Here is a 24,725-nt window from a genome sequence, read left to right as displayed (position 1 = left end):
GCGGCGCCCGCCTTGAGATTCCAGGCCACGCCTCGGGTCCTGCCCGCCCCCTCCCAAGGCCGTGGGGGGAAGGCAGTCGCCCTGGAGGGCCCCCTTTAGGCGTGGGTATCCCCAGCCACCCCAGGCTCTGGAGATCGAATCCGGGGTCTGGGGCGGTCCAGGACGGGGACAGGAGGACTTTTCCAGGTTCTCACCGCAACGAAACCCGCCACAGGTGGGAAGGGAGCCCGGAGGCCCAGGGCAGGGAGTCTGCGACAACGCTGGCGGGGACCCGGGGGGAGGGACGCCTTGGAAGCAGTGGGGCCCGGGCAGCGCGCTCACCAGCTGCACGGGGACCGGCGGAGAGATGGCCGCGCTCCCGCCCGGCGCGGCGTCCTGCGGCGGGGACCGCGGGTCGGGGGGGGTGGGGCGGGGCGGCGGCGGCCGGGAGGCGGGAAGCGGGAACCCATCTCCCAGCCTCCGCCGGGGGCTCGGGTCGGGGTGGGAGGACGAGGCCTGGCTCCGTGGGGGTCCGGTGGCTGCATGTGGTCGGTACCCGGGCGGTGCTGGCGGACATTTGCATGTCGTTAGCATGTGATTTGCATATGGCCCAGACGCACGCTTTCCGGGTTCGTGGTCACCCCGCGCTGGTCTCCGGGGCCCCGGGAGTGGGAGGGAAAAAGCGCGTGGTGAGGAGATGGCACCTCCCAGCGGAAGTGGGGTGGGGACGAGGCAGAGGCAAGATCGAAGGGTCCTTTTTCTGCTGGCGTAGCTGCTCGGGGGCCTTTCCAACGAAAGCCTAGGTCTTCGAGAGCCGCACCCGCGGGAACCCAAGCAGACAGCTCTGGGCGAGCAGGGCAGACCCGGTGGCCCGGGAGCGGATCAGAGGACGCCCCCACTTACGAATGCGCCGCTCAGAACGACAGCCCCATTGTCACGCTCCTCCCACACTTAGCCAGCCCCTGATGTGCATTATTAATGCAATCACTACAAAGTTACAGTAGTCAGGACAGCGTGGTACTGGCGTAAGGCCAGACGTGTATATCAGTGCAACAGAGTCGAGGCTAACCCCTTCCTTACACTTAGGGTCGATTGGTTTTTCCACCAGGACGCTGAGACAATTCAGTGTGGAAAGAATCATCTTTTCAGCAAAACTATGCTAGAACAACTGGACAGCCACATAAATAACGAGGTTGGACTTCTACCTCTCACCATCTATAAAAATTAGCCCCAAATGGGCCATAGACCACAACATAAGAGCTAAAACTTTAAAGCTCTTAGAAGAAAACACAGGAGTCGGGCCGGCCCGTGGCTCACTCGGGAGAGTACGGTGCTGATAACACCAAGGCCCCGGGTTCGGATCCCATATACGGATGGCCGGTTTGCTCACTGGCTGAGCGTGGTGCTCACAACACCAAGTCAAGGGTTAAGATCCCCTTACCGGTCATCTTTAAAAAAAAAAAGAAAAAGAAAACACAGGAGTCAATCTTCATGAATTTGAATTAGGTAATAGGTTCTTAGATGGGACACCAAAAGCACAATGACAACGGGGAGAAAAAAATACATAATTGGATACATTTTGAATAATTGGACTTATTCAAAATTCAGAAGCTTTTGTTCCCCAAAGGACACCATCAAGATGAATAAGGCCGGCTGGTTAGCTCAGTTGGTTAGAGCGCAGCCTTATAACACCAAGTCATGGGTTTGGATCCCCATATCAGCCAGTTACCCTAAATAAATAAATAAATAATTTTTAAAAAACATATACAATGTCCAACAAGCATGTGAAAAGAAGCTCCACATAGTTATTCATCAAAGAAATGCAAATCAAAACCAAAATATGATACCACTTTACAAGCACTGGGATGGCCTAACTTCTGGGTGACTTGTGTACGAGATACTTGGGTTGTAAGGAATGTTTTAGACAAATTAATACCAGCCAGCTGCCAAAACAAACAAAAAAACAAACAAGTCATCATTGTGCCTGTGGTTCATTTTCTTCCCAACAGCCCCAGGGCTGGTGTTGATGTCCCTTGTCCTTAACTGTCAAGAAAAAGCTGGCTCTGACATGAGGACATTCAGCTTAGTCTCAGGTTCCCAGGATACAAACCGGACGAGGGGATTGGGATCCAGTAAGGTTTGCCCCATGGCCCAATAACATTGGTCCCAGTCCTGTCCTGTAACAGGGGACTGAGGGGGTAATACTTCCACCGTCTCAGCACCCTTTATCTCCCCTGGTCCAGTCCTGTGAGTGGCAGTACCTTCAGAACAGGCTGGATACAGCCACCTCCCCTGACACCTGTGTATCCTGGCAGGACCCAGGGACTTGCTCTGGAGGCTCCTTCCCCTCCCTGAAAAAAATTGAGCAGTGGGGGTTTCCCAGGACCCCACTGTCCTCTGGGGAGACCCATCCTACACGTCAACCTTTACTTCACAAGATGAAGTTGATAGAGATCTGGGGACACCCCCTCCACTGTCTTGGACTCTGGGTGCCTCTTCAGGGTGAGGCTCCCACTGGGTTGGGGACATGGTCACTGTGGCTGCACTGCCCTGAGCCGGGGTCACCCAGCCTTTCCCAGGCCTCCTCTGTGACTCTGTCCTCTGCGTGCAGGGCTGAGCTCACATCTAGTCACCAGGTCCGGTTTTGTTAGGGCCTATGTAACAGCTGTCAAAGAGGGGTGGGTGACCAGGGACCCAGAGTCATCATCCTACAGATGAGGGAACTGAGGCACTTGTTCGAGAGAGGGAGGCACCTGCTCAAAATCACAGATCTTTACAGGCTGGCCAGTTAGCTCAGCTGCTTGGAGCAAGGTGTTATAATGCCAAGGCCAAGGGTTTGGGCCCCCATACTGACCAGTCACCAAAAAAAAAAAAAGTCAAAGATCTTTAGGAATTAGTACACGTAACTATTAATTAATAGCATAATTATACATCAGTAATAACAACCATCACATTCTCTTGCAGGTCTGCCCAACACTTTGAGATCTTTGGCATAGTTATTCCCTTTCCCTGGAACCATCAGCCCCGGGGATCATTGTCTTTGCCTGGCTGGCCTTCAGGTGTCAGCTCAGAAGCCCCTTCCTCCAGGCAGGCCTCCCAGATCTCCCGAGTTGAGGCATGAGACTTGCTGTGTGCTGTGTGTCGCCCACACTGGGTACCCTGAGGCTTAGGAGCTTTCTTGGGCTTTCCCAGCACTTACCACAACCTATAGCACAGGATAATAATAACTATAATAATAACGGGAGTCTAAATGCCATCCACATACTTCTTCACCGGCTGAATGAAGGAAAGGAGTACTGTCCACCCAAGTCACTCCCGTATTCCTGGATCTTAACACCCCAAGCCTAGCTAGCGCCTTGGGTCCTAAAACATTGTTTTAATTACTTGAAAGCTCCAGATGGGCTCCTTGTCCTTCTGCCCCTCTCCCGAGCTCTTGGCCTCTGGCTGTGACCCTGTGGTGTCCTGGGCACGACCTGAGTGCCCTCTGCTGAAACAATGGGGGCGCAGTCTGTCCAGGCTGTCTGGCATGCTGCTAAGCAGCTGGGGCCCCTTCAATGCCTCCTTATATGCAGGTCCCTCTTCTCCTCCACAGTTCCAGGGACAACTTCTCTGTCCTTTCTCCACTTCACTCTGCGCGCCCCCTGCCTGTTGGCCCTACTCTGCACAGGCCATGTGGCAGCTTGGCAGCACGCCCCAGAAGGCTAGGCCCTGCCACTCAGATGGCCATTTCCCCAGACACTCCTGAACTCAGATGGGTGCAATGTCCCAGGGTTGGCTAGGAATGCTGGCCATGATGCTGGGGCACTTAACGACCCCCACCCCCAGCTCTACTCCAGCCCCCACCTTCTGGGCAGAGATGTCCTATTTCTGTCCCACTCCAAGGCAGCAGATTACCTAACGCTGGGGCTGGGCTGGGGAGCAGGACAAGAGAAAGCACAGGGTGACCTCACACCCCCTTTGATTTGGAATTGTCCCTGTGCTGCGCCCTGCCCCAATATCATAAATCAGGCAAATGCTCCTAAAACTATAGCCTGGGCCCCGCCCTTGCTCCAAAGACCCTCTTTGCCCCCTCCTAGCCCAGGAAGGGGCTGTTGGAGTGGGGCTCCCATGGCTTTGGGGCCACTCCTTCATCCTGGGTCCCCTCATCCTTTCTTTGCTTCCTTCTTCTTGCCTTCCGGACTGTCTTCTCCAGCCTGCCTGTGCTCGCTGGAGCTCCAGGCCCACCTCCTTGTGATTTTCTCACTGTCACCCCAACTCAGCCTGTCCCCCCAGTCCCCTCACTGTCTTCCAATTCAGGCCACACCCCACCCCCATGCTCTGGCTCCATCAGGGGCCTCCCTCCCCCTTGCCTTCCTCTTCGTGTCCAGCTAATCAACAGCTCTGCTGACTTTCCCCTTGCAGGCCTGCCCACACGTTTGATCTCTTCTTGACACTGGGGCCACTTCAGGCCCCCGTGGCTGGGCACCGAGTCTTGATAGGAAATCTCCACTCAGCCTCCCTGCCTGGACCACCAGATTCATGTCCCAAGAGCACCCACTTTTCAGGTGCACCACCAGAAAGCTCTCCCTGGCTTTTGAGTTTCCAGACCACTCTGCCCATACCTTGGTGGGGCTTCTGGTCTGGCCACCCGTTTCCCAGTACACCCAGGCCAGGTGCCCGACAGCTCACCCTGGGGTCATCAGCTTCTCCACCCCATGGGCCTTTCTGCCCTTAGCCCTGCCCCTTGTGCCCTCCTACCCCCTGCACCCTCCCTCTCACTTCCACTCACCTGACCCTGGTCTCCAGGCCATACACTGCTCCCCCACTCTAGCCACCTCCCGGATGCCCCCACAACTGTCCTAAAAGAGACTGAATCCTGCCACTCCCCCAGGCCTCCCTCTGTGGTGCCCAGAGCACTCGGGAATCAGAGTTCTTGTTCAGCTTCCTGCTGGTCCCTCCCTTTCCTTGCTCTAGCCCTGAGTTTGGTCAGCTCCCTGCTGTCACACGGGCGGGAGCTACCCCACCCCCCTGGATAACCCTACCATCTTCGATGATGCAGGCTGAGTGCCACCTCCTCTGGGGAGCTCTGCCTGGTGGCCTCTGATGTCACAGCTTCCCAAGAGTCAGGACTCTCTGGGGTCTGTCTTGGTGTCTGGCCAAGTGCCCAATGCATGACACATGTGCTGTGGTGGTTTCCTGGGGCTGCCATAACAAAGTACCACAAAGTGGCTTAAAACAACAGAAATGTATTGTTTCACAGTTCCCGAGGCTGGGAGTCTGGCTCCCGGAGGCTCTGAGAAAGAAACCATCCCATGCCTCTCTCCCAGCTGCTGGTGGCTGCCAGCAATACTGGGCATTCCTTGGCTTGGAGATGTGCCTCTGTCTTCCCTCTGTGTCTGTATCTCTGTCTTCTCTTCTTATAAAGACCCCAGTCCTTGGATTAGGGTCCACCCTAAACCAGTATAACTCAGACCTCATCTTAACTAATACAAATACCCTATTTCCAAATAAGGTCACATTCTGAGGCCCCAGGTGAACATGAATTTTGGGGGGGACACTATTCAACCTAGTACAAGTGCCCAGTGAGCATCGTGACCTGATGGCAGCCCCAGACCTTTCTCCTCTGAGGGGTTTTCTCTGGTACCCCTCCCTGGCCTCACCCTCTCCCTCTTAGGAACTGTGGGGTTTTTAGCATTTTCTGCTAAATGTACAATTTCTACTGGACCACAGATCTACCTAGAGGAATTCTGAATCGTCACACAGGTAGAATTTTGTGTAAGACTGGCATTTATTTATTTATTTGTTTGTTTGTTCATTTATTTTTGGCGCCAGCCTGTACTAGGATCTGAACCTGTGACAAGATTGGCATTTAAACAAGCTCAGGTCTCTCCAAACATATAACAAAAACAAAAGTCTATCCTTCCACTCGTATCCTCCCAATCCCCCACCCCCCAGCTCCTGTCCCAGGACCCTCCACACCCAGATTTGGTATGCAAGGCGTCTCCGCTCCCCCGGTCGGTTTCCACACCCTCCTGCCTTCCTGTGTTCTCTAAAGCTCAGTTTCTGCCCCTCTGGTCACCCCGTGTTATCACATCCATAGGCTTATTTAGTCCTCATCTGCCCAAAGCATGGGACACCCTTTCCTCCTTCTGTGTCCTTGGCCTGCACAATGTCATCCTCTCCCGGGCTCCCTCGCACTTCTCTGGCCACTCCACCTCCATATCATGTTTACTTTTGCTCTTTGAATGGCAGAGCTGCAAGGCTCTGACCTTCTCTTTCTACACACGTGGCTCCAGCCACCACCTGTATACACTGATAACCCATATCTCATGTGTCCAGCCCAAATGTCCAACCTGGCACCTTGCCTCGAAGGTCCTTAAACCCAACATTGACTCTGACTTCCACCTCTGCTCTTGCTCAGCCTAGGTTCTGAAGTGTTCCCTGTTTCAGCAGAGGCAGCGCCAGAACCCAGTGAGGTGCCTGAGCTAAGTCCCATGAGTCTCCTTGACCTTCCGTCTCATGCCCTGCACTCAGCCATAACCAAGTCCTGCTCACTCTTCCTCCTTACTGTTTCTCAAAACTGACCATTTAACCTCATCTCTGCCACCCACACCCAGACCATTCATGGCCACCTGATGTCCAACTCACACCTAAATTCCTTTTCCATACTGTAGCTGGACTGATCTGTCTGATATGTAAATCTGATCTTGCCCCACCACTGACCTTGCTTAAAACCCTGCAGTAGTTTCCCAGGACTTTCAGATGACAACGAGCCTGCTGTGGGACAGCTCTTTGGTCGTCTTTTCCCCCGCAGAGCCTTTATCTCAGTGTGTAGCTCAGTGTGGTCATGACTGTGTCAAGGTCTGTCCTCTCCACCCCCTAAGCTGTATTGGGGTGAGGACTGGGTCTACCTTGCTCCCCACCACATCCCACATGCAAGCCATGTGACAGGAAGCCACTCAGAGGACATTTGCTGAACATTGGAGCAAACCAGGCAGAAATCTCACCACTGGCATCGTCTCCAACTGCGTGGTTTGCTGTGTGAAACACAAAACCACAAAGCCTTGTCCTCCAGGCAGAAAAAGTCTTCAGCCATAAATGAGGAAGATGCATCTTCCAAAAACACTTGGCAGGGAACCAAAAGCCTTTTAATTGGTGCCTTTGAGCTTCCTACACTTTGATAATGATTTATTTTAATGTAAGGTGAGCAGCTAAACAAATGTTATTTACCTTTTCATTGGAGTATCTGTGTTAGCATCACATTACTAACAACATTTGGTATTTTGAGCATTGCAGACATTCGGCACCCCTGACACCTCCCCTGCAGCCAGCTACTAAATTCCCAGCATGCCCACCAGGCCTGTGACACCTCAACTAGGGTGAGGTGACTGAGCCACTGGCCTGGGGCTCAAAATTTAAGGGGGTACCAAAAAAGCTCAGTAATCATGATAAAAATATAATGCAGTATTTTTAGAAAATCAGATCAGCAAACTATGGCCTATGGGGTGGTGTATTAGTCTGTTTTCTGTTGCTTATAACAGAATATCTGAAACTGGGTAATTTATAAAGAAAGAAGATTTATTTCTTACAGTTTCAGAGGTTGGGAAGTCCACAGTCCAGGGGGCCCATTGGGTGAGGGCTTTCTTCTCTCTGTAGAAGATTCCCATGGCCACACAGATAATCACATGGTGAGAATGGGCAGATCAAGAGAGCTAACCCATCAGAACTGTGCCCATGACAACCCATTAAACCATCAACCCATTACTCCATGAATGGGTCAATCCATTCTTGAGGGCACAGTCCTCCTGATCCAATCACCTCTTAAAGGCCCACCTTCCACCACTATATTGGGGGTTAAGTTCCCACATGAGCTTAGGGGGACATTCAAACCACAGCAGGTGGTTACCTGGTTTTATGAATAAAATTTCATTGAAATCAAGACCAGGATTAGCAAGCACTGGGTCGGATCTGGTCTTTATTTGCAATTTTGATATTCTGTGCATTGCGGATTTTTGCATTAATCTTGATTTTGTAAAATGTCTTATTAAAAAAAATTTTTTTATTTATTACTGAGATTTTTACACCTTCCCTGGCCTCACTTGAGTCCCTGTCCTATGCAAAACATCCCACGTTTCCCGACCCCCCGACAAGCAAATATGAATGATATTCCTAATCATGCCATTTTACAGATCAGGAAACAGAGTCTTGGAGAGGTGTGTGTCTCTCCGCTCACACACATGCTCAGAGGGTCCTCAGCCTCAAAGAATCTTCAGGCTACAGGGGAGGTGGAAATGGAGACAGAGGAGAGATGGGAGGTCCTTTGCTCCACCTAGATACAGTGGGTACACGGACTCAGCTTCAGGAGGGAGGAAAGGGTTGGCAAAGGAGAAGAAAGTAGGGGAACAGCCATGCTTGGGCCACCCATACCCAGCCTGACCTGACTCGGGAAAGCACCTGAATAGCCCCCTGCCCTCCAACCTCTGCAGAGGTGCCTTCAGTCCTTGGGTCAACTTTTATTAAGCACCTGCTATGTGTCAAGCATGTGTTAAGCACTGAAGACATAGAAATGAAATAACCACCTGATCCACAGGTCAGGTGGTGAATTCACACACGAAACATGACGCAATGTGGGTGCCAGTAGGGACATATGCAGAGGGTGTTTTGGGTGTGGAGAGGAGGGACCCCACCTGGCTTAGAGGGTCCCACCAGAGCAGAGTTTGAGACTGGCTTCCTGGGACACAGAGAATCTTAGATGAGTCTTAAGGAATGAGTAGGAGGGGCCGAGCCCGTGGCGCACTTGGTAGAGTGCTGCTCTGGCAGCGCGGCGAGGCTCCCGCCGCGGGTTCGGATCCTATATAGGACTGACCGGTGCACTCACTGGCTGAGTGCCGGTCACGAAAAAAAACGACAAAAAAAAAAAAAAGAAAAAAAAAGGAATGAGTAGGAGTAAGACAAGTGAGGGGCTGGGTATGGAAGGGTGTACTAGGCAGAGGGACAGCATGGGCAAAGGCCGGGACTGAGAGGCTGTGTGTGTGTGTGTGTGGGGGGGGGTAGAATGGACAGGGGGTGGGAGTAGGGTTGAGTGGGGGCTGGTGATGAAGCCTATGAGAGCTACTGGAGACCCACGTTTGTGGCAAGGAGCTGGGGACTGGGGATGGGGGATGGACTGGGCCAGCAGGGCAGGCTGGAAATAGCCTACCTCTCCTTAGCTGGTGGGCCTCAGGCCAGGTCACCACCAGCTGCCTTCCTGCTAGGAAAAGTGCAGAGGTGAGTTTATGCTCTATTGGGGGAGATGCTGCTGACGGTCATGGGGTACACACTGTATGCCAGGCAGGGCCTCTGCCAGAGGTTCCCACAGACATCCTCTCCCTTCCAACCCCAGTCCTGAGCACACCACCCTTTTGGGGAGGAAAGGGATAAAAGCTCCTTCCCCAGGCTCCCGCTTTCTGTTATCTCCCCACCTGTGGGAGTGGGAAGATGAGACGCTGTCAGCATCCTTCAACCTACTTTGACCCTCCTCCATTTGGGTGAAATTTGGGGTAACTGTGAGGAAGTGACATCTGAGCTGCCTCTTGCCACTCACCTGTGTGGGAAAGCAGGGAAGAGGTTAAGGACAAAACAAAACTACAGGACAGATTTGCAGCCTATAATGTTATACAGCCAGTGAATAAACCATTTTTGCCTTAAAAAAATTTTTTTTTTGGCAGCTGGCCTGCATGAGGATCCAAACTCTTGACCTTGGTTTTGTAACATATTTTTGTATTTTGAAAGTAACTTGGGAATATGTGCCCAGTACGTTACTGGTGAAAATGTACAAAGGATATGAGTTGTAACTCTGTCCTCTAGCTTTCTACATTTTCAGTGGATCCATAGCTTTATTTGAATAAAAAAACTGTCAGGAAATATTCCAGAAGAGGTTATCTTTGGGTGTGTGGTTATCTCGGGGTGTGTGTGTGTAGGATTAAGGGTGGTTTTATTTTCTTTTTTATGTGTTCTATATTGGTATAACTTTTCTGTAATGAGCACATTATAGGAAAGGTGGTGTAGCATAATTGTTATAAAAGCAGACTGCCTGGGTTTTTTTTTTTTTTTTTTAAAAGATGACCGGTAAGGGGATCTCAACCCTTGGCTTGGTGTTGTCAGCACCACGCTCAGCCAGTGAGCAAACAGGCCATACCTATATAGGATCCGAACCCGTGGCCTTGGTGTTGTCAGCACCGCACTCTACCGAGTGAGCCACGGGCCGGCCTAGACTGCCTGGGTTTGAATCCCTTTTTTTTGTGGGTTTGAATCCTGGCTTCCCAATTTATACACCTTCATGACCTTGGGCAAGTCATTTCTCATCCCTCAGTTTCTTCATCTATACATTGGTCATAATAATACATATTCATAGGTTATGAGGATTAAATGAATTCATATTCAGATATGTACAATCATGTTTCAATAAAAAAATAAATTTTGCTCACAAAAAATATTCATATATGTTGTGAATATTCCATTTGCTGTAACAGTGGCTGGCACATAGTAGACATGATGTGTTTTTGTTAAATAAAAGCAAAATTACTTTTATAGAAAATGCAAGAAGAGTTCATGAATTTAAAGATTGCCCAAGTAATACATGAAAGCAATATTTTTTTTGTAAGGAATAATATGGAAACAAACTTTTTTTTTAAAGTAAAATAATCCTTGGAGACAGATTCATTTATAGCCTGTCCAGATTCACATTAAAAAAAAAATTCGTGGAGTGCTAAAGCAGGAGCAGAAGGACCTAAGTGTATGGGTGGCACTCCAGGGACAGTGAGGGCAGGGGAGGAGTAGGGTTTACTGATGTGGATTATCCAACAGCACAGACTGGCCTCGTCACCCCCGCAGATCCCCTTAGTGATATTCTACCCCGTGAGGCACACTCTGAGCCATGACCAAAGAACGCTGGCATTTGGGTTTGCTGGCCGGCCTCACCCCGAGTGCACGCCTGTCTGCCACTTGGATTTTGGAAATACTGAACAGAGCTGAGGACCCCCAAGATTACCATTGTAGACCTCTAGGGTCGAGGGACCACCCCCCAATGAGGCAAGGCTGTTTAAGAAAGCAAATGGCAGCCCTGGTGCGTTTGGATGTGTGCCTGAGGTTTTGCAGCATGCGCCACCCTGCGGGGCACGCTTCAGAGCCCTCAGGAGCTGGCCAGGGGCCTTGCTCCTTGACGGCTTCCCAGTGGGGAGGTTTCTGAGATCCACACGGCCCTGCTGTCTACTTGGGTCACACATTCGCCTTCTTATCATTGCTCGACCTCGGCCCAGGGATGAACACCACTCAGCCGTTCTCTGCAGAAAACTCCAGCCTCTGAGCTGGGAAAAATGAAGATGGGGGTGGGGAGGCGAAATTTAGCATTTGGGTGCGAAATATGGGGGGAAGTTTCTATCTCGTTTCTTACTTATCCATGGGGGTAGAGTCTGTGGGGAACAAGTCATTGGAATTAGTCCTGAGTGCAGACTCCAGGCCTTGCTCAGAAGAGTGAAAGGACACTCATGCCTGCCGCAGCTCCAGAATGACCCACCGCCTCCAAGGAGAAACTTGGGTCACTAGTTTTTCTGGGAACAGGCCAGGCGGGTTTGGAATTGAGGAAGACCCCCGTGGGGTGCTGTTTGACCTGGTTCCGGACTGTGCTGCCCTGAGGAATTTTTTCTCCCATGACTTGTGTTGTTTCCTCTTCAGGGCCAATCATTAATCGTACTGAGAGCCCTTGCTTGAGAAGCCACAGGAACAAGTGGCTGGTTGAGGCCGGAATGGCTGAGGTGGCTTCACACTGGGCTGGAACTTTCTGCTTCCCCAGAGGGGCTGAGTCCCCAGCCCTGGCCCTGCCGGACTTCCACACACCTTGCAGAGCAGGTCATAGGGCAGAGGCTGGATGGGGACAAAACCCATTTGTTGGCAGGCAGTGCTGTCCCCTGGGAGCTGAAAGGGTGGGCCAATGGCTGGGGTCAGGGGAGCAGCTGGCTTTAAGGAGGGTGGAAGGTGGTTTGGAGAGCGCCAATGCTCCCCCCAGGCTACAAAACAGCAGTGGTGTGAACAGCTCTGCTCTGGGCAATAGCGTCAGCAGCCGTGGCCCTGCCTGGTCCTAGGTCCTCAGCCTATCATGTTTGGATCTTAGATAGGCCTGGTTTCCTCCGTCTTAATCTCCCAGCCCCCAATTAAGCCACTAACTCAGTTACACCACTCCTACCCCAGGGGTGGTCACCCTGTCAAGTGCTATCTCTCAGTCTGGTCACCTGGGGGACGGGGGAGCCAGTGAGAAGCCACCTGGCCCATGCCTTGCCCACTAGCAGGCGACAAGGCCTTTGGGAACAGGCCCTTGGTGGTGAGTGACCAAGACCTGTCTAAAGAACCAAGGCCAGGGGCCTCTGCTGGGCTGGAGGGGGGCGGGAGGGGCTGTCTACCCTGGTCAGGAGTCCCCTTCCAATAGCCACAGGATTGTCCCCGTTCTGTGGGCACTCCAGCCTGGTTCAGAGCCTTCCTGTCGCTGTGATAAGGGGTCTGCCTGTTTTCTGGGATTCCCAGGGCCACCCACCCTTCCCCCCCCGGGACGCAGGGGACCGCGCTGGGCCGGCCACCCTCCCGGCGGCGCGCCCCCGGCCAGCCAGCGCTGAGTCCAGCTTTATTGTCACCGTCTACGCCTCCGAGCGCTGCCTGACCGTGACCGCGGGGTAGAGCGGCTCGAGGGACGAGGCCGGGAAGCGGCGGAGGAGGCTCGCGCTGGGAGGTGCCATGCAGCGCCATCTGCACGTCGTCGCGCCACCCCGAGAACCTGAGCGAGTCCCACTCCAGGCACCACGGGTAGGGCTTGCGGCCCAGCAGGTGCGCGATGGATGTCGCGGCGCGAGCGGAGGGGGGGGGGGGGGGCTGCGGCGGTAGGTGACGCCCAGGCGCGCCCACGACTTGTACACCTCGGCCTCCCAGCACAGCCCCCGCGGCCACGGCTTGAAGCCCGGGAAGGGGCTCCAGGAGGACGCCCAGGTTCAGCACCGAGTGGGTCTCCTTGAACGGGAACAGCTCCTCGCTGGCCGTGGCTGGGTCCAAGTTCAGGTTGCAGTAATCTGGGGTGGGGGGTTGGGGGGAGAGCCAAGGTCAGCGGCCCCCAGGGCAGAGCGCTGGAGGCCTCAGGAGGAAGGAGTGTGTTAAGTTGTATGTCACTTGCATAGAAGTCACAGGATGCTTCCACCCCAAGCTCCTAGGAGTGGTCCCTCTACTCACCCCCTCTCAGTCCCCCAACTTTGGCCCGGGTGCTGCTGACGTGTCTGCTGGAAGGATAAGTTGGATGCTATCCAAAGTTCCACCTTGCCAGAGAGGTTGGGGACCAGGAGTCCTCCTCGCCCTACCACCACATCCTAACATAATCTCCCTTTTTATTCAGGACACGAGGCTGAGTGGGACTGAGGGAATGTCAAGGGTTCCTGGAGGAGGTGACAATACAACTTTCACCTTCAAGGTCCCAGGGAAGCTATTGGGATTTGGCCCCTGTCCCAGCCTGGGAGAGGGGCAGGGACTTCAAATGGACCGGGAGAGTGTGTTTGAGGAAGAAATGCACAGAGCCCATCCCAGCTGGCTTGGCTAAAACTCAGTGGAGGTTGGCAGGTACCCAGCTGTGGGCAGAGGTTGTGCCACACAAGAGTCAGGGTGCGTCTGCAGAGCTGGCCTCTGGGGAGTAGTTGAGGCCTTGCCCCATTCACAGGGTAAGGTGGGACAGGATCTTCTCCCCTTCCTATCAGGGGCATGGGGTCCAGGCTAAGTCCTTCTGAGGTCCCCAGTCCTGAGTGAGAGATCGGGCAAGAGTCAGCTGCCATCTCCCCTGAGGCCCTGGCCTGAATGGAGCTGGGGCTGGGGAAGTTGAGGCACCCAGGTGCCCTGCTTTTTTCCTTCCCACCCGAGGCCAGACCCCAGTACTGAGGACTCACACTTGAGGAGTGTTTTCCTGTCCACAGCTGGGGGCAACACCTCATAGGAGCTCATCTGAATGCCTGGGGGAGATGGAGGGGCTTTGCTGAGGACACTCTCACAACCCAGCATCCTTCCAGAGAGAGGCGTGGGCATCCACGAGGCTGCCTCACCTGGGGAAGGTGCACATGGGCAGGCAGGGCTCTACAAGTACCCAGAACCCCAACCACTACCTTGTAGGGCAGTCCCACCCCCAGAATGCAGGCCCCAGGCCGCCAGGGACTGACCCTTCAGGAGAAGCTGGTTGACAAAGCTGAGACCCACACCCACCAGCTGGGTCCGGAGCTTGGCCAGAATCTCTGGCAGCTGGAGGAAGCTCTGGGTCTCCTCACAGTTGGTACCCATCAGGTGTTCCATGCAGGCTGGGAAGTGCTTCACCCTGGGGAACTCCTGGTATGCAGGGAGGGGCCACTGGTACCACCTGTCAGCCAGGGCTCAGGCAGATGCCTGGGGCTCCCACTTATTCCAGGGGCCCAGTGGTCCCCAGAACCATGGTCAAGTAGAACAGAATTTGCCCATTTTCAAACCTCAACATCTCTCCTTTCCTCCTACTTGTTTGGACATCTTAGGATCGGGCTCTGCCAAAGGTATGGCCAGTGTGGCCTAGTGCATTAGTGAAATGGATTTTTGGAAAAAAATGGGAGGATTTCTGTCGAGACTTCAACTGCTTAGTGAAAACCATTGCCAAATGCTTCCTGTTGTGCTTGGAGACGAGGTGAGCAAGAGCCCCGGAAATTATGTTTCTGGGGGTGTGATGGCAGCATAAGAAAGGAGGTCTGGGCCGAGCCCGTGGCGCACTCGGGAGAGTGCGGCGCTTGGGAGCGCAGCGACGCTCCCGCCGCGGGTTCGGATCCTACATAGGAATGGCCGGTGCACTCACTGGCTGAGTGCCGGTCACGAAAAAGACAAAAAAAAAAAAAAAAAAAGAAAGGAGGTCTGGGCTAGGAGTTCCCAAGCACAGGCTTGGGCAGCCCCAGGCTCCCACAGAGAAGGCTGCTGTCTGCTGCCCTGCCCAGGACACCCCTGGCAGCAGCACCAGACCAGTCTGCAGGGCCAGGCTAGGCTGGGGAGGCAAAAGGAGTTTCAATCCAGGTTATATAGATATTTCTGGTCTCACTTCCAGCCATCTGGTCTGGGGGAGTTTGGAGAAACTTCGACAGTGTCAGACACCCCGAATCCCAGGCAAGCCCTTATGGGTTCCAGGGAAGCAAAGGCAGGAAAGTTAAGGTAAAGCCGAGTTCTGAGGTGGAGGAAGAAGATGAGGGTGTTGGTGTGAGCTCAGGAGGGATGACCTAGGGTGGAGAGGCTCCCTGAGGCAGGGGAATGGACAAAGTGATGCAGCCCCAAATGCGGGTCACTTTATCCAAAGTCCGGGCAGATCTGCTGTGTTTGTGGGTGAAGAGACAGTAGAGACTGTGACAGGGCCTGGGCCAGGGGTGGAGAGGGGTAGGTCCTCACCTGCAGGAACTGCTGGTCGCTCTGGTTGGCAAGCAGGCTGTGGAGCCAGACATTGTCCCCCTGCAGCTTCAGGAGCTGCCTGTGGTTCTGCTGGAGGGAGCTGTCCCCAGGGCAGCTGCCTCCTCTTTCTCCACGAAATCCAACACCTTTGTCTGCAGTTGTTTGACCTCCTGGATGAGCTCCGAGAAGCAGGTGTTCACCTCATCTCGCATCCTCTGGGTCAGTATCTTGGGGAGGGGGGCACGTGGAGAGGCATCTCTGAGCCACACTCCGGGACCTCCACTGTCACGGCTCAGAGCCGGCCTAGGCATCCCGTCTCTGCCTGGCCCCACGCCATCCACTCAAGTTACCGAGTTTCCCTCAGCCTGATGCCAGGCACTGGGGAAGCCTGGGCCTGGGGTGGGTGTGGGGGTGGCCTGACCTTACCGAGAGAAAGGCCACCCGCCCCCAGTGCTTCTGGTTGTTGGAGGCAATGATCAGCATCTGGTTCTCCACATTGGCCTGGACCTTCCGAACCTCAGTCTGGGTAAGAGGTGGAGGAGGAAGGGCCCCCGATTCAGAGAGGTGGCCTCCGAGAAGCCCTTCTGTAAACAGCCCCATTCCCGAGCCCAGAAGAAACATACCTCGTGCATTCACCTGCTTGGTTTAAATGAGAATGAGAGAGAAAGACGAGAGCTGAAGGGAGGATGGCCCATAGTCCACCCTCGGCTCTGAGTCTCACTCCCTGGGTGCCTGTCTCCCCACTGGTAGGGTTCAGGTTCTTTGCTCCTAACAGTGATGACCACTGGGTTTCAGGCCATAGGAAGGGGCTGTGGAGGGTTCAGTGGCTTGAGTGGCTCGGGAGGCAGAGGAGCCAGGAGGGGCATGGCAGGTCTGCAGCCGTCTGGGCTCCCAGGCACTGCACTGCCAGACCCGAGTCCCTCTACATAAGCCTCGAGTCTCCACCTATTCCAGCAATGGGCATTTTCACTGGTATAACGTATTACAGAGCAGTGCTATTCCAAGTGCCTGTCCATGGACTGTTGCTGATCCGTAACAAAATGAGAAGCTCGTGCCAGACTGTAAACCAACGTAGTGCTTCCTGAACTGAGAACGTCTTGCAGTGAAATAAGTGGCAGCTGACCAAAGCAGCGTGAGCTTAGTGACGAAGTTGGTTTATGTTCTGGCTCAGGCTCCTTGTCTTGCCATGGCCCCCTGATAGGTGGCTATGCTAGAATAGCACTGCTACAGAATAAACATGATAGGATATCTAAAATGTAAGCATTCCATTGTTAAAAAGTCATACAAATATATTAAACAAAATTTGAAAAAAGAGAAAGTAGGGGGAGGATTCACCCAACCTAACATGATGTGTTTGCATTCTGATGTGTTGACATTGGCTTCATACAGACCACTCTGGATCTGTATTCATTTAAGTCGCCAGCATGTTTTCGTGTCATGACGTGATCCTGGTGATCACCGCTTTAATAGTCGAATGATTTTCCTTCGAGGAAATGTGAAAGACTCAGAGAGCTGAGAGTCCCCACCTGTCCCCACCTCACCTCCTTGTGGGCACGCTCCTCCTCCAGTGAGGTGGTGTCGTGGTTCTTGTGCTCCTCCAGAACACAGGCCCTGCAGCAGCCTTCTGTGCCACAGTACAGCCGCCGCAGCTTGTGGTGCTTCCTGCACAAGCAGGCCTTGAGATCCCACACGGGCTCCAGCAGCTGGTGGCCCTTCAATGGGTCCTTGAAGTGGCTGCACAGGTGCTTCTCACACAGGGAGGCCGTGCACTGCAGGTGTGACTCGACAGACTTGAGCTTCTGGGGGAAGCAGAAGTCACAGGGCACATTTGTTGTTATCTCTTTATAGATTGCATCTGTCCCATTCTCTTTTTCTTTCTCTTTCTAGGACTTTACTAATTACATGTGTGTTTAACTTTTTTTTTTTTTAGAGATGACCGGTAAGGGGATCTTAACCCCTGACTTGGTTTTGTCAGCACCACGCTCACCCAAGTGAGCCAACCGGCCATCCCTATATAGGGATCTAAACCCGTGGCCTTGATGTTATCAGCACCACACTCTCCCAAGTGAGCCACGGGCTGGCCATCCCTATATAGGGATCCAAACCCGTGGCCTTGGTGTTATCAGCACCGCACTCTCCCAAGTGAGCCACGGGCCGGCCCTCCATGTGTTTCTTTTTATCCTTTTACCACCAGTATTTCTCCTCTCTGCTCCTCCTTCAATTTTGATTTTAATCTTGACTTTTTTCACTTTCTTTTCAGTAATTTCTTCCACTTTATCTCTCTGTACTACCTTGCATTTTAAAAAAACTGATTGGCAGTGTGGAGTCACTAGAAGGATCACAAATCTTCATTTTATGGTCATCGTTTCCTTTTTTTTCACTAATGCCTTTTCTGTTCCACTTATTTTTCTTATCCCTCCATCTTCCAAGGTCCTCAGTATGGTCTCTACTTTGGCTTTGTTCTCAGTTCCCATCACACAGCTGGAATCTGCATCCACAGCTTCAGAATGGATAGCCAAAACAGCATTCAAGAAAACTTCCCTTCGTGTTCGGGACTTGTCCGGCCTGTAAGTGAAGCTTCATAACATGCTTGACCAAATTAACAAGAGAACTGCCTGAGCAATGAGCCGTGCTCCAACCAGTTCCCCGGCTACAGTCATACCATTGGATGGCATGGCTGTCATCGGTGTTTGTAGAGATTCATAGAGCTGGATTCTATATTCTGAGAGCTCAGCTACCTGAGAGTAACTGTACTTTTTAGTTCTAGAGTGAGCCACGCGCCGGCCCTAAATTCTGTCTCTTTTTAAAACCAAACCACAACACCATATTCTGTCACACACACATTCGAGGATATCAGTCAATATTTAAATGTCTCCAATTATCACAGAAATGCTTTTTTACTATTGTTAGTTAGAATCAGGATCCAAATAAGGTCCTTACATTGTATTTGGTTGATAGGTTTCTAATGTCTCTTGAAGTTTATGACAGCTTCTTCTCCCACTTTTCCCTCTTGCCACTTACTTGTGGAAGAAACAGAGTCATTTATCCCTGTCAATTTCCCCTTTCTCAATGTGGCTTGCTGGATTTCCATAGTATCATTTAACATGTTCCCCTATCCCCTGTATATATTGTAAGCTGTTAAGATTTCGGTTCCATTTATTGGCAGGGATCTGTCATAGGTGATATTATGTACCTACTGTTGCTTGACATCAGGAGGCACAACATGTCTGTCTGTCTGCCTCTGCCTGGTTCATGTTCATTGTGAATTGAAAATTGCATATAAGAAATTGGAGAGGTAATTTGAGGCTATGGATGGTATTATATTCCTTCAGAACAGATTTCTGACTGCTTCTGGCAGGAGGTGAGGGGAAGTAGCAATCCCAAATCACCTTAGTCCAATCAGGGATTGAGATGACGCAGAGCTGGACTCCAGTCCTTTCAGTTGCGGTCTATGTCTGGCTCATCCTGCCTCCTAGGGTGTCCTCCCACAGGATCCCAGCCCAAAGCCTAAGGGTTTTACCAGGGGCTCTTCCTTAGCAAACCCTGATTGCCAATATTAGTTCCACATCCCTGTGAGCTAAGGAAAGCTTTGTCAGCTTCTCAGATGCCTCTATCAGAATCAGCAGATACCACCAAGGAAAAGTGGCTCTAAATGCTGGGTTCACATCTCCGGCTTTTCTTCCCCTTCTGGACCTTGTAATTCTTTGCTAGAATACACACACACATGTCTATGTATATATTCTCTGTCTGTCTTAGTTTTTCCAGCTATCTTCAGAGAGATTGTTGGACAGAATTATCTGGTTCACCACTATCAGAAGCTCAGCATCTCGGTTGCCTTTTTCCCTCCTTTCCTCTTTTTATTTAGTGCACCTGCACATTTAAATCTATCTATTAAGCACCTCTCCACCTGATGCAATTTTGCTTTGTAATAGAAGCAGATGGTCTTTCCCCACTGGGAGCCGGACAGACTCTCAGAGAAGAGCTCACGTGACTTCTCAATCCATCTTTTTTTTTTTAATCCGGACCTTGGTGTTATAAAAGGCTGCGCTCTAACCACCTGAGCTCACCGCCGGCCCTCCTGACCGCTGCTCGCTCTCCTCCGTTGCCTCTTCCTGCCCTGTACGTGTTTCTGTTCTCAGAGTTCTGTCCTAGCAAAGTTTCCTCCAAACTTTGATACTTTCCACCACAGCTTCCATCCCGATGGTGCTGAGTCTTTATTATTCTTTTTTCAGGCTTAATTAATTAACTTTATTTTTCTTGTATAAAACCCCTATGTTGTAGCCACACCTGGAGCCAGGGTCCTCTGCACAGAGACTCTGGTGTGGCTCTTCACTAGATGGTCAGGGAATTCCTGACTGATAGGGGATGTGGTGAACACAGTCTCTTTCCAGAGGTCGGGGGTCAGATAGTGGTAGGTCTTGGAGATGGCATCAAAAGTGGCCTTGAAGTTGCCCGTGTTGGCCGTGCAGCCCCTGGCTGAGGTGCAGCAGTCATCAATACCGGCCATTGGCAGCAGCTTCTTGGGTACAGGGGCTGAGACGATGCCAGTGCCTCTGGGGGTGGGGAGGAGGTGCACCAGCACAGAACCACAGAGGCCTGCCACCTTGCAAGGAACCACGTGGGGCTTGCCAGTCTTGGTCCCCCAGTAGCCTCTCTGCACAGGGACAACGGAGAGTTTGGTCAGGATGATGGCCCCTCAGATGGTGGTGGCTTAACACCTTGGAGTACTTAACACCTAGACCGTTGTGGCCATTGTAGTCCCCGATGGTGACAATGCCTTTAGCTGGAATACTGGCCAGCACTGGCCTTTTCTTGCACTGGCGTAATCTTCAAAACCTCATCCTTTTTTTTTTTTTCTAAAAAGATGACCAGTAAGGAGATCTTAACCCTCTCCCAAGTGAGCCATGGGCCGGCCCTAAAACCTCATCCTTGAGTGATGCCCCCAGGAAAAAGTTAGTGATCTCAGACTCCATGATGTGCAGGGAGAAGAGGTGGATCTCTTCCAGGGACTTGATCCTCATTTTCTTGACTACGTGGCCCAGCTGGGTGACGGGTATCCCCACCTTGTCCGCTGCCTCCATGAGCTCCACAGCCCCAACCCTGGCCCCAGATTCTGCTGCTGAAGCCTCTGCAGAAGCTATAGTGGCCTTCTGTTCCAGAGCCCCCAAGGCCTCCAGGCCCTCCTGCTACACCGGAGTCATCTGCTATTTGGTGTTCTCTCCCAGAAGAAGAAAAGTTTTTATTATTGGTATGATGTAGCAGTTGAGGATTTCAAACTGCAACCCACAGTAAGAAGGAATGTTACATTCTGACCCAGTACACCTTACATGTGTGTATATCACTGTGCAGAGACTGGTCCCTCAATATCCATTTTCCCACATTCCTTTAATAATAGAATCCTAAAGATTCTGGAAGGCTCACGTACCACCAAACTAAGTCCAGCCTCCCTTGATAGTTTGGATGTGTGACTAAGTTTTGGCCAATGGGATGAGAGCAGAGATGTGACTTCTTCCCCCATTCCTGCCAGGTGCATTAAGGACGAGAAAGCAGGAGCTGGAGCTGCCATCTCGCATTACCAGATGGAAGCTGTGTTTGAGAATCGCAGATCAATAAAATAGGAAGCCCATGGGCCCCCCACGGTGGTGCTGCTGGATCACGTACACCTGGATTATTATGAGAGAAACTTCTATTGTACTTAATCCACTAATACTTCAGCTTTTACGAAGGCAGTTGAACTGGCATCTTAACTAAATAATAACTGAGACAAAAGTTTAATAAAGCTATGCCCACCCTTACTATGTGCAGCGTATTGTGATTTTTCCAATCTGCTACACTTTTAAAATGCCAAAAGTTAGGAAACCTGTTTTAGATTAAGAGACTAAAGAGACAGAAAATCCAAATGTGGTGCATGAACCTTGACTGAGATTTGGCTTGGGGGAAAAAAAAGGCATCTAAACATTGGGGCAATTGGGGAACTTTAGGTATAAACTATTAGATGATATTGTGGAATTATGAATTGTCTTAGATGTGACATGGTAATTGTGGTTATGAGGAAGAATGTCTTTATTCTCAGGAGATGCCTGCTAAAGTATTTAAGGGTGAAGTGTCATAATGCCTACAGATTACTTTCAAAAAGTTCAGCAAAAACCCAGTAATGCATATATAATTTAAGTATAATATATACAAACCTAGATAAAGCAAACACAACAAAATGTTAACAATGGCTGAATCAAAGTAGAAGGCATATAGGTGTTCATTGTGTTATTGTTTTCCAACTTTTCTATGTGCTTGGAAGTTATCATAACGCAGAGCTGGGGGAGCCATGTGAGTCGCACCCACTACAGAGGGCTTCAGCTGCGCGGCTCGGGAGTGCCGGCGCCGGACGTGGAGAGTATGGGTGCTGGGGCCCGACTACTGGATCTGCCTCGGGGTTGGTCTCCTTTGCCTCGAGCTTCAGTTCCTCTGGTTCACTCAAGGGCTGTGTGGCCTGGGGCAAATCACCTAACATTTTTTTTCTCTTTTTTGACTTAAAACAACAGAAGTGTGTTCTCTCACAGTCCTGGAGGCAGCAGCCTGAAATCAAGACACAGCACGGCCGCACTCCCACTGTAGACTGGAAGAATCGTTTCCTGTCTCTTCCAGCTTCTGGTGGCTTTTCATGCTTCTCGGCTTCCTTGGCTGCATCACTCCGATCTCCGCCTCTGTGGTCACGCTGCCTCCTCCTCTGCGTCAAATCCCCTAATATTTCTGCCTACGATTTCTCATCTCAAAAATGAGGGTAAAAGCTCCTCTTCCCCCCACTCAGACACTTCCTTGAACTTTGAGGGAGTGACACGCTTTATATGTAGGATGTTTGGTCACGTAAGTAAAGCTTCAAGGTGAGGTCACGGTGAAAATGTTCCCCAGGTATGTGTCATTACAGGGACTGTCCTGTAATTTGGAAGTGATTTACTCATTAATAAAATCGTACTTATTTCACAAACTGAGTGGATGACAGACTTTCAGGATATTTTTATTTTTAATTTAAGGAAATTTTAAAAAATTGAAATATATCGATTGTACATATTTATAGAGTACAGTCATATATTTCAATACTTTATTATTAAAGAGTAAAAATTATCTTCAACCTACAAAAATGGGGGTAAGAATAACTCATAAGGTTGTGGTGACAATTAAGTGAATGAACACACTCAGAACAGTGTGGCTTGGAACTCAGAGCTTGGTGGCTACTGCTTTTTTCTATCACCCAGATTGCCATGGGGCTAAGTGAGAACGTCAGTAGAAATGCCTGAGGAACCTAGCACTGAGTTCACGGTCACATCCACCATGACTGGACCACCCTGCTGGAAGACAGCCTTAGGCTCCAATTAGTCTTCCCGAGACCATCACACTCGCCCCTCTGACTCACCCTGTCTAGAACTGAAATCATCACACATCAAACCTTCGGCACCGCGGTTTTCCCAGCCCAGACCTGCCTGTCACTCCAGACTCCTGCAACTCCATAACATCCTCCAGAGTCTGCCTTCGAAGCATCTGCGTGGAGTTAGTTCGGGCTCTGCATCACAGCCCACCCCTCTGCCTCTGCCTCCAGCCTTCCCTCTTGCCTTTCGGTCTCTGTATCCCTCTGTGACTCTGCCTAGAACGGTCTGGGGCAGGGCGGCACATGGCAGCGAGTGGGTGGGTGTTTGCTCCAACCCTGTGATGGAGGTGCCAGACCTGAGCAAGGTTCGGGGAGAAGGCAGGCTCCCCAGGCCTTCCTGTGCCTGCCAGTCACATCTTTTTCCACCTTAGGGTCTAGTTCAAGAATTCTGTGGAGGCTTCGAAATCCCCCCATTTCAAATATGTGCTTGTTAGCTCTACATTGCAATTGGGCAAAGCAGGGCATATCTGAGAGCATTTTGCTCTTTGATTTGTCAGCTGTGTAGAAAGCACAATGTGTGCAAAGATATTGGAATGAAATGTGAGTAGAAGAGCCCAACCTTGGAAAAAAAGCAACCCAAGAAAATTACAGGGAACTTGCTCACAGTCTCCTCACAGGAAAGCTGAGAAATACAGACCGGCTAACTATGGCTCTTCTATTCATCTTGTACTAAGTGTTTGATAGAAATAATTAACAGAAAACTGACATCAGCTAAAATACACTAATTTAGATATATGACTTGATTATATAAGACTAAATTTTGCTTTGTGAAATTGGCCTTGGGGAAAATAAACATGGAGGAGATAATAGTCAAAAGAAAACTCACAAGGGCACGAGCTAGAATTAGCTAAGTTAAATTAAATTTTCACCATAAAATCTCATGGAAAACAATGATCTTAATGAAAATATTTTTAATTAAAATGAAAATAGAAAATTTAGAAGCAATTGAGTTGCCCTATATAGAGAACCAATCAAGGAAGTAAAGTGGCTTAATGGAGTAATAGTTCGCTCCAGAGGAAAGCTTTACTACTGAAAATCCTTCTATGTGGTATGATTCTTATTAAAAATTTAGCTCTGTGCTGCCACCTGGGCTTTAAGACTGAGCAGATTCAGGGATACTCGATTTACCTGTTGCAAATAGTGATGCTGAATCAGAGCCTGCAGCAAGCTCCAGCTGCATGCCAGCTGTTTGAGAAACAGCTCCTGCCTTGCTATAGGGCCCTGGCAGAGACTGAACACCTAAACATGGGACATCAAATGATCATGCGGCTGTTGCTGCCCGTCATCAACTGGGTGTTGTCTAACCCAACAAACCAACTGAGGAGTAATTAACATAGCCCAGAAACAGGTAGTTACTGTCTCTTACAGGGGTGCGATGACTTGGCTGGTTATGCTGTGATTGCCTCTCTGCCCCAAACCCACCTCTACAACTCTGCTCTGAGCTGCTGGGACTGGGATACTGCAGACCACATTTCTCCCTTACCAGCTTGTTCCCTGACAGTCTGTGCCCACAGGGAATGTGAGGAAAAAGAGACTGCAAGGCGAGATGAGTAAAAGAAAGGATGCTCCTTTCAGTTTCCTTCCTGTTACCAGCGAAAGCGCAGCAACGCTGCTGCACTTGGGCAGCAGTAGCTAGTCCAGCAGCAGCACTGGTTCCTGTGCAATTCCTCCACTCTCCTCGCAGCAGCCTCACAAGCCCCCTTAGAGACAGCAGCACCAGCGGGCCAGCCTCTCCTTCTCCACAGGCCCTCCTCCCAGTCTACCGTAATAACCCCAGCCTCTTCCCATCGCTCCTCTGTCCTAGAAGGAAAAGCTGCACCCTGTGACCCCTCCATCTGTGATGCCTCAGTGTCCCCCCCCTTGACCTTTCTCCACCACCACCCTGGTCTGTCTCCTGTTG

At 51.1% G+C, this 24,725-nt stretch overlaps 2 pseudogenes; both read right to left on the bottom strand.

Moving 5' to 3' along the window:
- Window positions 1–12,623: 12,623 nt before the first annotated feature.
- LOC134364460 (E3 ubiquitin-protein ligase TRIM47-like) lies at window positions 12,624–19,601 on the bottom strand (annotated as a pseudogene).
- A 74-nt stretch (window positions 19,602–19,675) lies between these two features.
- LOC134364459 (small ribosomal subunit protein uS5-like) lies at window positions 19,676–22,938 on the bottom strand (annotated as a pseudogene).
- Window positions 22,939–24,725: the final 1,787 nt, after the last annotated feature.

The sequence above is a fragment of the Cynocephalus volans genome, chromosome 16 (genome assembly GCF_027409185.1).
Source record: "Cynocephalus volans isolate mCynVol1 chromosome 16, mCynVol1.pri, whole genome shotgun sequence".
Taxonomy (NCBI): domain Eukaryota; kingdom Metazoa; phylum Chordata; class Mammalia; order Dermoptera; family Cynocephalidae; genus Cynocephalus; species Cynocephalus volans.
This window is presented reverse-complemented; position numbering and strand designations above follow the sequence as displayed.